Source organism: Euphorbia lathyris, chromosome 9 (genome assembly GCF_963576675.1).
Source record: "Euphorbia lathyris chromosome 9, ddEupLath1.1, whole genome shotgun sequence".
Lineage (NCBI taxonomy): Eukaryota > Viridiplantae > Streptophyta > Magnoliopsida > Malpighiales > Euphorbiaceae > Euphorbia > Euphorbia lathyris.
Window position 1 is genome coordinate 33,173,296 of NC_088918.1, and position 10,614 is coordinate 33,183,909.

A 10,614-nucleotide genomic window follows, 5' to 3' on the forward strand; every position below is an offset into this window, starting at 1 on the left:
TTTCCCAATCCAAACCATCTTGATAAAGGCAAGGGGGCTGAGCTCACCGAAACGAAGGGAAAGGAATTAAAGAGGCCCAAAGAAAGTGCTACTATTGTGGTGACTTGGGGCATTGGAAGAGAAACTGCGTGGAGTACCTGACCTTCCACAAGAAGGAAAATGACGGTACTTCAACATCTGGTATGTTTTATATTGAAATAAATACAGTTTCACTATCTGAATCTTGGGTATTAGATACCGGATGTGGATCTCATATTTGTACAAATATGCAGGAGCTAAATCAGACTAGGGAACTAAAGAAAGAAAGCATAAACTTGCGAGTAGGAAATGGAGCAAGAGTTGCCGCCCTCGCAATTGGAGATTATGTTTTAAATTTGCCCTCTGGGCTTGTAATAGAATTAAGAAATTGTTTATACGTTCCTCAAATGTCTCGCAACATTATTTCTATTAGCCGTCTTGTTGACGACGGTTTTCATATTTCAATAAAAGACAAGAGTTGCAATTTTTATAAAGATTCGATCTTTTATTTTTCAGGAATTTCACAAAATGGGATTTATGTGTTAGATAACAAAATTCCTGCTTTTGCAATTGATACCAAAAGACATAAGCTAGATAATTCAACTTACTTGTGGCATTGTCGTTTAGGCCACATAAACAAGAGACGCATGCTAAAGCTACATTCAGATGGGCTTATAGATCCAATCGATCCCGAATCATTGGAAACATGCGAATCATGTTTAAAAGGTAAAATGACAAAGACACCCTTTAGCAATAAAGGTGGGCGTGTATCAGACACTCTATGACTCATTCATTCAGATGTATGTGGTCCTATGTCAGTTCAAGCAAGAGGAGGATTCAGATTCTTCATAAGCTTCATAGATGACCATACCCGATATGGTTACATCTACTTGATGAAGCACAAGTCAGAAGCTTTTGAGAAATTCAAATGCTTCAAGAATGAAGTAGAAAATCAATTAGGAAAGAAAATAAAGACGCTTCAATCTGATCGAGGTGGCGAATATCTTTCAGATGATTTTCTGAATTATCTAACTGAATGTGGGATATGCTCACAATGGACACCTCCCTATACACCACAACACAATGGTGTGTCCGAGAGGAGAAACCGTACCCTATTAGATATGGTACGATCCATGATGAGCATGGCCTTACTTCTAAAGTCATTCTGGGGCTATGCCTTAGAAACTGCCCTCTTCACCCTAAATCGAGTACCAACTAAATCCGCTAGTTCCACACCATATGAATTGTTCATTGGTAGGAAACCCGTGTTTTCATTTATGAGAGTATGGGGTTGTTCAGCCTTTGTCAAATGCATTGCGTCCGAAAAACTAGATTCGAAATCTGATAAATGTTTCTTCATTGGATACCCTAAGGAAACTATGGGATATTACTTCTATCATCCAGATGATCAGAAAGTAATCGTATCCAAGCACGCAACCTTCTTAGAGAAAGAGTTTCTCGAAGAAACACAAAAGGGAAGCATGATTGAACTTGACGAAGTTCAAGAAGAAGAAACATCGACTGAAACAACAGAGGTGGTTGAGGTACCCGAAGGAGTCCCATTAGATGAGACTCCAGTGCCACCTATTTGTAAATCATAAAGAGTTCGTGAACTCTGTTAGACGAGGTGCCGCGACCTAATCTCCCGAGCGGACCGGGGGGTGGACACCTCATGGCGACGTAAGCGGTGATTGGCGCCGAAAGCAACCAATCGTGGAATCAAGCTGCTCGGCAGGACCGGAGCTCGGAGATATGGAAGAGTCGCCACCCACGAATGGGAAAATGAACACCGATCCCTTGCGGGAGACCGGTATGGGTTCGGGAAACTTAGGTACGAGCCGAGAAGGCTAGCTCCTTTCCGGAGAAAGGCTACTAGGCAGCCCGACATCGCCCGGTTATGAACCACCGGCCTCCTACTCAGCATGTTAGGCGATAACGGACTAATCGTATACTTCTTTAAGTTTAAAATTCATTTGAAACCTTTTCTTTCTCTTTTTAGAAACCGTTTTGAGCATATATTATTGAAAAGCCACTTTAGTAAAGAATCACCCATTTACATCAATTTGATGTACATACAAAGAGAGGGGAGGAAGAAAGAAGCGGTTTATTTACCACGGGATTTACATGTCGTGTTGCGTGTTAATTCTATACTAACTCATTTCCCTAAAACGAGTTTATTTACATGGTTCGTACCTTAATCGCCGTTGGAACGATTTAGGTACGTTTCAAAACCCCGTTTGATGAAGTCCGCCTGAATCGCCGTTGGAACGACTTAAGTGTTTGAAAACATTAAGGTAAAAACCTTTAATAAGAAAACGTGGTTAAGCATATAAGTCCATTTATTTTGTACAAATCATTTAAGAAAACGATTCAAAACTCTATTATTTATAATGGAAACGATTTTAATTACAAGGTTCGCTTAATCCATCGTTGGAACGGACTAAGGTTTTAAAACGTGGTGTTTTAAGAAACGATTTGAAATGTCAAGAAAACACTATTTATTTACATTAGGAACCTCTAAAAATCCATTAGTTTAAATAATTAAATTGAAAACTCTTTTTGTGATTTATTTTCCCCTTTTCACTCAATGGACTCTTTACTTGTCATAATTACAACAATAAACATATTAAATCAAAATTCACTCCCAAATAAAGCCCATTTGAAACATGGACCCATAAATGTCCAAAGAATAAAAAAAATAATATAGGTATATATATACATTTTAGCCAAAAAAGGAAACATGAAATAAGGATAAGTGAAAAGATACTATATAATACATATATAAGGAATAATAATGAAAATACTAAGTATAATACATTTTTACTTTAAATATGTGAAAATAATAAATAAAACCCCTAGATAAGAAAATAACATTTATCCCCCAAAATAGTTTTATTTAATAATAACTAATATAGCCCAAATATCCCAAAACTATATATATACATAACTAATGTAATTTTAAATGTCAAAATAATATCTATTCATCCACTAATTAATCACTCCCAAAACACCCAAGCAAATATTCTTTTAAAATGAAATTCATTACCATTTAAGTAAAGGAAAAAGAAAAGAAAAGATATATATACATATACTTATATTTAATAAAAAAATGATATATAAACATCCCAAATAATTATATATACCAAATGTCTAAAAATAGTTTGAAAATATATATTACATAAATATAAATATATATACAAAGGACCAAAAGCTTAAAAGTTAAGAAACAGAGACCAAAACAATATTTTTTACATTCCAGCAGATTTACCGACGGAAAATCCGTCAGTAAACAGCAATTAGTGACAGAAACGGAAAATTACAGCAGCACTCCAATTGTTTCCAGATTTATTCAAAAACTTTAAATTAAGTCTAATTCAATCGTTTTGGATTTCCGAACTACCCAAAATGGGTCATAGTCAATAACGGAAGTTCTTAAAACGACGTTTTTATTTTAAAACATTATTTGGAGATTTCTTTAAATTAAAAATTTATAATTACAACGTCTTTAATACCCGAACTACCTTTTTATCGGATCACGGTTCGTATTGGGATATCAAAACGAGGTTTTTTATTTTAAAACAAAACCAAATTTTATTCAACACGAGACAAAAATTAAATAAATATGCTAAATTAAATAAAACGTGATAAAATAAATGAATAACTAAATAAATAAAAACTATAACATAAAAATAAATAGAAGAAGGAAATAACTTAAATAAAATAAAAGAGTCTAGTCCTCGGATAATACCTTAAATTCGGTATCTGACAGTCGAAGCCGATTGATTCCACGAGTCGTGATTTTCCGGTTTTTTGTGTTTTTTAGTAAAAATTTAACTTTGGGAAAATTTGGATTTTTTTGGGAAAAAAAATATTTTCTCCAAAAAATTGACTCTCTCTCTAAAAATGTTTAGAGTGAGAAAGCTCCAAAGAATCTCCCCTCCTTTTAAATGCATGGGGATCCGTGCCTTTTATAGGCAAACGGATCTCCGGCGGAATGGGCGACGCCCAAAAAGAATCGGGCGTCGCCCAAGGGGGTTGGGCGGCCGCCCAAGGCATGTTGGGTGATCGCCCAACAATAGTTGGGCGGTCGCCCAACATTTGTTGGGCGATCGCCCAACAATTGTTGGGCGAGCGCCCAACCGCCATTGGGCGTTCGCCCGACGTCGGTGGGTGCTCGCCCAACGGCCGTCGGGGTGCGTCTCGCGCCGTCGGGCGCGCATGCCCTACGGCCGTCGAGCGTGTGTTCTGTGCCGTCGGGCGCCCACGCGTTGCGGCCGTCGAATGCGCGTACCGCGCTGCCGGGCGCACACGCCCCGTGGCCGACGAGAGCGCGCTCCGCGCCACCGGGCCCGTGCATCGCTCGGACGTCGAGCGCGCGCCACTTGTGGTTGGATGCGTGCATCCGACGGACGTCGAGCGGACGTCCGACTGTCGTCGACCGCGCGTCGTATGCCGCTAAACGCTCGCACCATGCCGCTAAGCATTCGCGAGCCACCCCATTGGCAACAGCGACCCGCCATAACTCTTTCTTCCTTATTATGTACTTATCATTCTTTATATATTTTTTGTTTTTCAAAACTTCAGGAATCAATCGCTTCAACCGTCTTGTTTTCAGGTTTTCGTCACAGGTCCTCCGACTCGGTGTCTACAGTTGCCCCTACTTTGCTATTTTGACAGTGATGTGTGTGTTTTGAAAACGTTTTTTGCTAACGCACACATGCAATGTAAAACATATAAAAAGTAAAAGACACGTAAAGAGTAGGAGGGAGAATACCTGACCTTCGCGCTGCGCGCTCCGGTGTTGTTTGTCGATTCTTTCCAGCCTTGCCTCTGAATCGGCCGTCGGTGGATGTTTTTCTCTTGGAATCTAGCGTACGTTGACTATGGATAATAATGGCTCAAAAGCAACCTCGGTCGTGGACCGTAGGTAAGATGGCTAAAAAGCTACCTCGGTCGTGAACCGTAGGTAAGATGGCTAAAAAGCTACCTCGGTCGTGAACTGTAGGTAAGATGGCTAAAAAGCTACCTCGGTCGTGAACCGTAGGTAAGATGGCTAAAAAGCTACCTCGGTCGTGAACCGTAGGTAAGATGGCTAAAAAGCTACCTCGGTCGTGAACCGTAGGTAAGATGGCTAAAAAGCTACCTCGGTCGTGAACCGTAGGTAAGATGGCTAAAGAGCTACCTCGGTCGTGAACCGTAGGTAAGATGGCCAAAAAGCTACCTCGGTCGTGAACCGTAGGTAAGATGGCTAAAAAGCTACCTCGGTCGTGAACCGTAGGTAAGATGGCTAAAAGGCTACCTCGGTCGTGAACCGTAGGTAAGATGGCTAAAAAGCTACCTCGGTCGTGAACCGTAGGTAAGATGGCTAAAAAGCTACCTCGGTCGTGAACCGTAGGTAAGATGGCTAAAAAGCTACCTCGGTCGTGAACCGTAGGTAAGATGGCTAAAGAGCTACCTCGGTCGCGAACCGTAGGTAAGATGGCTAAAAAGCTACCTCGGTTGTGAACCGTAGGTAAGATGGCTCAAGGGCAGAAAAGTTCTTTCTAACGATTCTGAATTCTTTTAAAACACCATTGTCTGGAGCTAGTGTCTCGGAGGTTTAATGGGAACGTGTTTTGGTCTGGAATGATATAGACTAATGATTATTTTTCTATTGACTGTTGTCTGTATTTTTACTGGTGTCACTGTTCTATAAAAATTGGCTGTTGTCTGGAGTTCATATCTTGACAGTATTGGTTGCTGTCTGGGAGAAATGCAGGCTGAAACGGACTGCAAATCAGAGGTCTGTGCACCTGGTAAATAATTATTTACTTTTTACCTTTATGTCAAATCGTACCTTTTTCAGTATTTACGGGAATGTAGTGGCGTATGCATGTATGCATGAAATGAACGTGCACAACTGACGTTTTACGACATTTATGTTTATTATTATTCTTCATTCTTCGTGCCCATGACATCGCCTACTCTCACGCCCATGACATCATCAACACATGTGACGTCATCCACGCCCATGACATCATCCACGCCCATGACATCATCCACACCCATGACATCATTAACGCCCATGACATCACCTTATTTGCCTATAAATAAGGCTTCCACTTTCTCATTTCTCCCACACCTCTCATAATGGCCGATTCCAATTCCGACGTTCTTCGCTCTTTCATGCGCCGTCTAGATTGGGACACTCTCGACTGTCCTCAGTTGGCCGGCTTGAAGTATTTACGGGATGTCAAAATAGATCCTTTCCTGATCCGGGCTGCCATCACCTTTTGGGATCCTGACTACCATGTGTTTCGCTTCGGCCCTCAAGAGCTATGTCCCCTCCTAGAAGAATTTGAGGCTATTATGGATTTTCATTTTGCTGCTCCTCCTCGACCAGCCCTTCCTGATCTTAATCCCCCGTACCCAAGATTGATGTGCTCCCTTCTCGAGCTTTCCAAAGCGAGGGTTCATTCTTTGACAGATCAGCATCACTTTGTCAAGTTGCCGGATCTCCTCTCCCATATACTGGGCATCTGCCCTTCGACTGCCGGTTTTTAAAAACTCGGTGAGGTTTCTCCTTCTCAGCCATTATCTCCTTGTATCCTCCACTGGAAAAGGGGATTACCAAATTCTGACTTTGCTCACCCGTATAGGAAACGGTTACTCTGTTTATCCTACCATCCTCATGGAGACACTGTTGGGCTTGGATGACTGTCAAAGAAGCTGGATGGCTAGACGATCCTCTCATCTGTCTGGGAGCCCTCTGTTACTTCAGGTATATTCTATGCTCCCGTATATATCCCTTTGAGTTCCATTAGTTCACTCCTTTTTTTTCTTTTTAGATTTGGCTTCAAGAAAAGTTCCAAATGATAACTCCCCCATTGACTCGGTATGACCTCGGTGGGCCTTATTCGTCGTATTCCCCCAAATGGCACCTCCATCGGACCTTGAGGATGCGAGGCTTGTCCTTTGATCGATGGAGAATTTCCTTGGAGGGTGTTTCCGATCAGGATATCATGTGGATGTGCCCCTGGTGGCGTTTGACTAGGGTCTCGACCGGCTTTGGCGGGAGGAGAATGTTTTGCGCTGGTCTTCGCTCATCCTCTTGCTATTATCCCCCCCGGTTGTCGCGTCAGTACAATGCATTCCAAGCATTTATTCCTGACTCGGGGACGATAGAGGTCCTTCCTCTGACGGCCCGCGGCCTGGCGACGCTGGAGGCTAATTGGGATAACCGTTCGGACACTTATAGCTGTTGTTCGTGGCCCAATTATACCTCGGAGATCCTCGCTTCATGGACTTCTTCATACTTCATCCCGAGGTTTGGGGCCACCTTTGCCACAGACGATTCCTACAAGGCGAGGGTGTTGGCTTTGAAGGCCGAAGCCAGTCGTAGGGCCTAAGAGGGTCGAGGTTCTGGGCTTATTGTCCCATTTTATGCTTTCCAATAAACCACATGTGGTATTTGTATTCTTTAGTGAAGTTGGTTGATTATGTCTTTTGGAGTAGGCTAGGTTTCAGTAAGAAAACTCTTGATTTATATCACTACGCATTCAGTTAATCTTAATTATTCCAATCGTTCTCTTCGAATATATTCATGCCTTTATTTATTTACAAACAACAGAAATACTTAGCCTCTTATACATTGTTTTTGTAACTGCTCAAGTTATAACTATTGTTACCAGGACCCGCCTTTCGGTTTTCGGATCCCGGCGATTTTTCTCCTCTCCTTTTACTATCCCGGAATTTTTAAATGAATGCCCTTTCGGGTTTTCACCCATTGGGATTTCCCTTATTGTTGCATAGGTCGCCCTTTGCGGGTTTTCAACCTATCGGGATTTTTTCTTTCTTTTTCTCTTTTTTTTTTACAAAAAGTATTTCTTAAGCCTATCCAGGTTGGTAGGTTCGGAGAATTCCATGCCGTCCATGGTAGTTAACTTCACCGCTCCTTTGCTTAGTATCTTCTTCACGACGAATGGCCCTTCCCAGTTAGGTTTAAACTTGCCCCTAGGGTCGGTGTGCGTCACACGAATCTGTTTCAGCACCAAATCTCCTTCTTTGATAGGACTGGTCTTGACCTTTTTATTGAAAGCTCGAGCCATCCTTCTTTGATATAACTGTACATGGTAAAGGGCTTCCATCCTTTTCTCGTCAACCAAAGCCAAATGCTCATATTGCTTCTTCACCCATTCCGTCTCGGGGATTTGTGCTTCCACTGCGATTCTCAACGATCGCTTTTCGATCTCAATCGGCAGGACTGCTTCTGTTCCGTATACCAAGGAGAATGGCGTTGCCCCAGTCGAGGTTCTGACTGTCGTGCGATAAGCCCATAATGCGAGTGGGAGCTGCTCATGCCAATTCCGATGTGATTCCACCGTTTTTACGAGAATCCTCTTAAGATTCTTATTAGCTGCTTCTACTGCCCTATTAGCTTGTGGACGGTACGGAGAAGATCTGTGATGTTCAATGCCATATTCTCGGAAGAGACTTCTTACTTCCCCCTGAAACTGGACCCCATTATCCGTGATCATGTGATGAGGCACTCCGAACCTGGTGACCAAGTGTTTCTCAATGAACTTTCTCATCTGCTTGGATCCCAATTTGCTAAACGACTCTGCCTCTACCCACTTGGTGAAATAATCGATGGCGACTGCAATAAACTTGTGCCCGTTTGAAGCATTAGGCCTTACCTCACCAATGATGTCAATGCCCCAAGCCGCGAATGGCCAAATAGGTGCTAACACATGTAATTCCATGGCTGGAAGATGACTACAATCGCCGTGGATTAGACAATCGTGGCATTTCTTCGCATACTCGCTACAATCTCTTTCCATGGTGAGCCAATAGAAGCCTTGTCTGATGATTTTCTTGGCTAACACTGCTCCTCCCATATGGGCCCCGCAAATTCCCGAGTGTACTGATTCCATTGCTTCGCGGGCTTCTTCCGCATCCAAGCACCTCAGTTGTAACCCATCGGTGTGCCTTTTATAAAGCAAATCGTTGTGGATGACGAACTGCCGAGCTAACCTTCTAATCACAGCTTGATCCCTCGGTTCTGACTCTGCCGGATATGTTCCATACTTCATGAAGTTCACGATATCGAAATACCACGGTTTTTTCATCTGCCCCTAACAGCATTACGTCCTCGTAGCATGGTTTGTGAGATCTCCTCAATACCAACGGTTTCGAGGCAAGGTTTCGGGGGTTGTCCCAAACTGACACCAAAGTGGCCAAAGCATCCGCCGCCTGGTTCTGTGCTCGAGGAATATGATAGAAACGACATTCCTTGAATCTTTGTGCCAACCCTTCTAGCTGATCTAGATATGGACGTAGCCTTTCTTCCCTTACTTCCCAGTTTCCTTGTGCCTGTTCGATGATCAACTTTGAGTCACCCCAAATTTCGACGTACGATGCTCCTAGTGCCGCTAAAGACTCTAAACCATAAATGCACGCTTCATATTCGGCCATATTATTGGTAAGAGGGAACGACAACTTCTTGGCCATCGGGATCCTTTCTCCCTCTGGTGAGATAAGTAGTACTCCAACTCCGGCTCCATTCGAATTAACTTCTCCATCAAAGAACATTTTCCACGGTATAACTTCTATTGCGTTCAAGTGTTCATCGGGGAAATCATAGCTTATCTCTTCCTCTTCTATATTCAGAGGTTGGTTGGCCAGAAACTCTGCCACGGCCCTCCCTTTGATAACCTTCTTCGTTACATATTCAATGTCAAACTCGGATAAAAGTAGTAACCATCGGGCTAGTTTCCCTGTCAAAGACGGAGTTCGGTACAGATACTTTACGGGGTCCATCCGAGAAATAATGATCACTTTATATGATTGAAAATAGTGCCGTAGTTTCTTTGTTAGCCATACTACTGCCACACACATCTTTTCGATCATGTTGTACCTGAGCTCGTACTCCAGGAACTTCTTACTCAGATAATACACCGCGTGCTCAACACCGGTGTCTCCCTCTTGGGCCAGCATTTCCCCAATGGATCGCTCCTCGATTGCCACATAGAGGAGCAGCGGTTTTCCCAGTTTAGGCGGTCTCAGAATTGGCGGATTAGACAAGTAATCTCGGACCTTCTCTAAGGCCTGCTGACACTTATCATTCCAAATCATGGGTTGATCTTTCCGTAGCAACTTAAAGATCGGCTCGCAGATTGCAGTGAGTTGCTATGAACCGGCTGATATACTGAACCTGCCCCAAAAACCCTCTCACTTCTTTCTCATTCTTTGGTGCCGGCATTTCTCGTATGGCCTTCACTTTATCGGGATCTACCTCAATTCCCTTGTTTCCGATTATATAGCCTAAGATTTTCCCCGATGAAACGCCGAAGAAGCACTTCTTCGGGTTTAACCTTAGTTTGAATTCTGCAATTCGGGCCAAAAACTTCTCGAGTGCAGCAAAGTGCCCCTCTCTCGTCTCTGATTTGACCATCATGTCATCCACATAAACTTCCACCTCCTTGTGTATCATATCATGGAACAGTGCTGTAGCCATTCGCTGGTAAGTTGCCCCGACATTCTTCAAACCAAACGACATTACCCTGTAGCAGTATGTTCCCCACTCAGTTGTGAACGAGGTTTTTGCTTTGTGTTTTT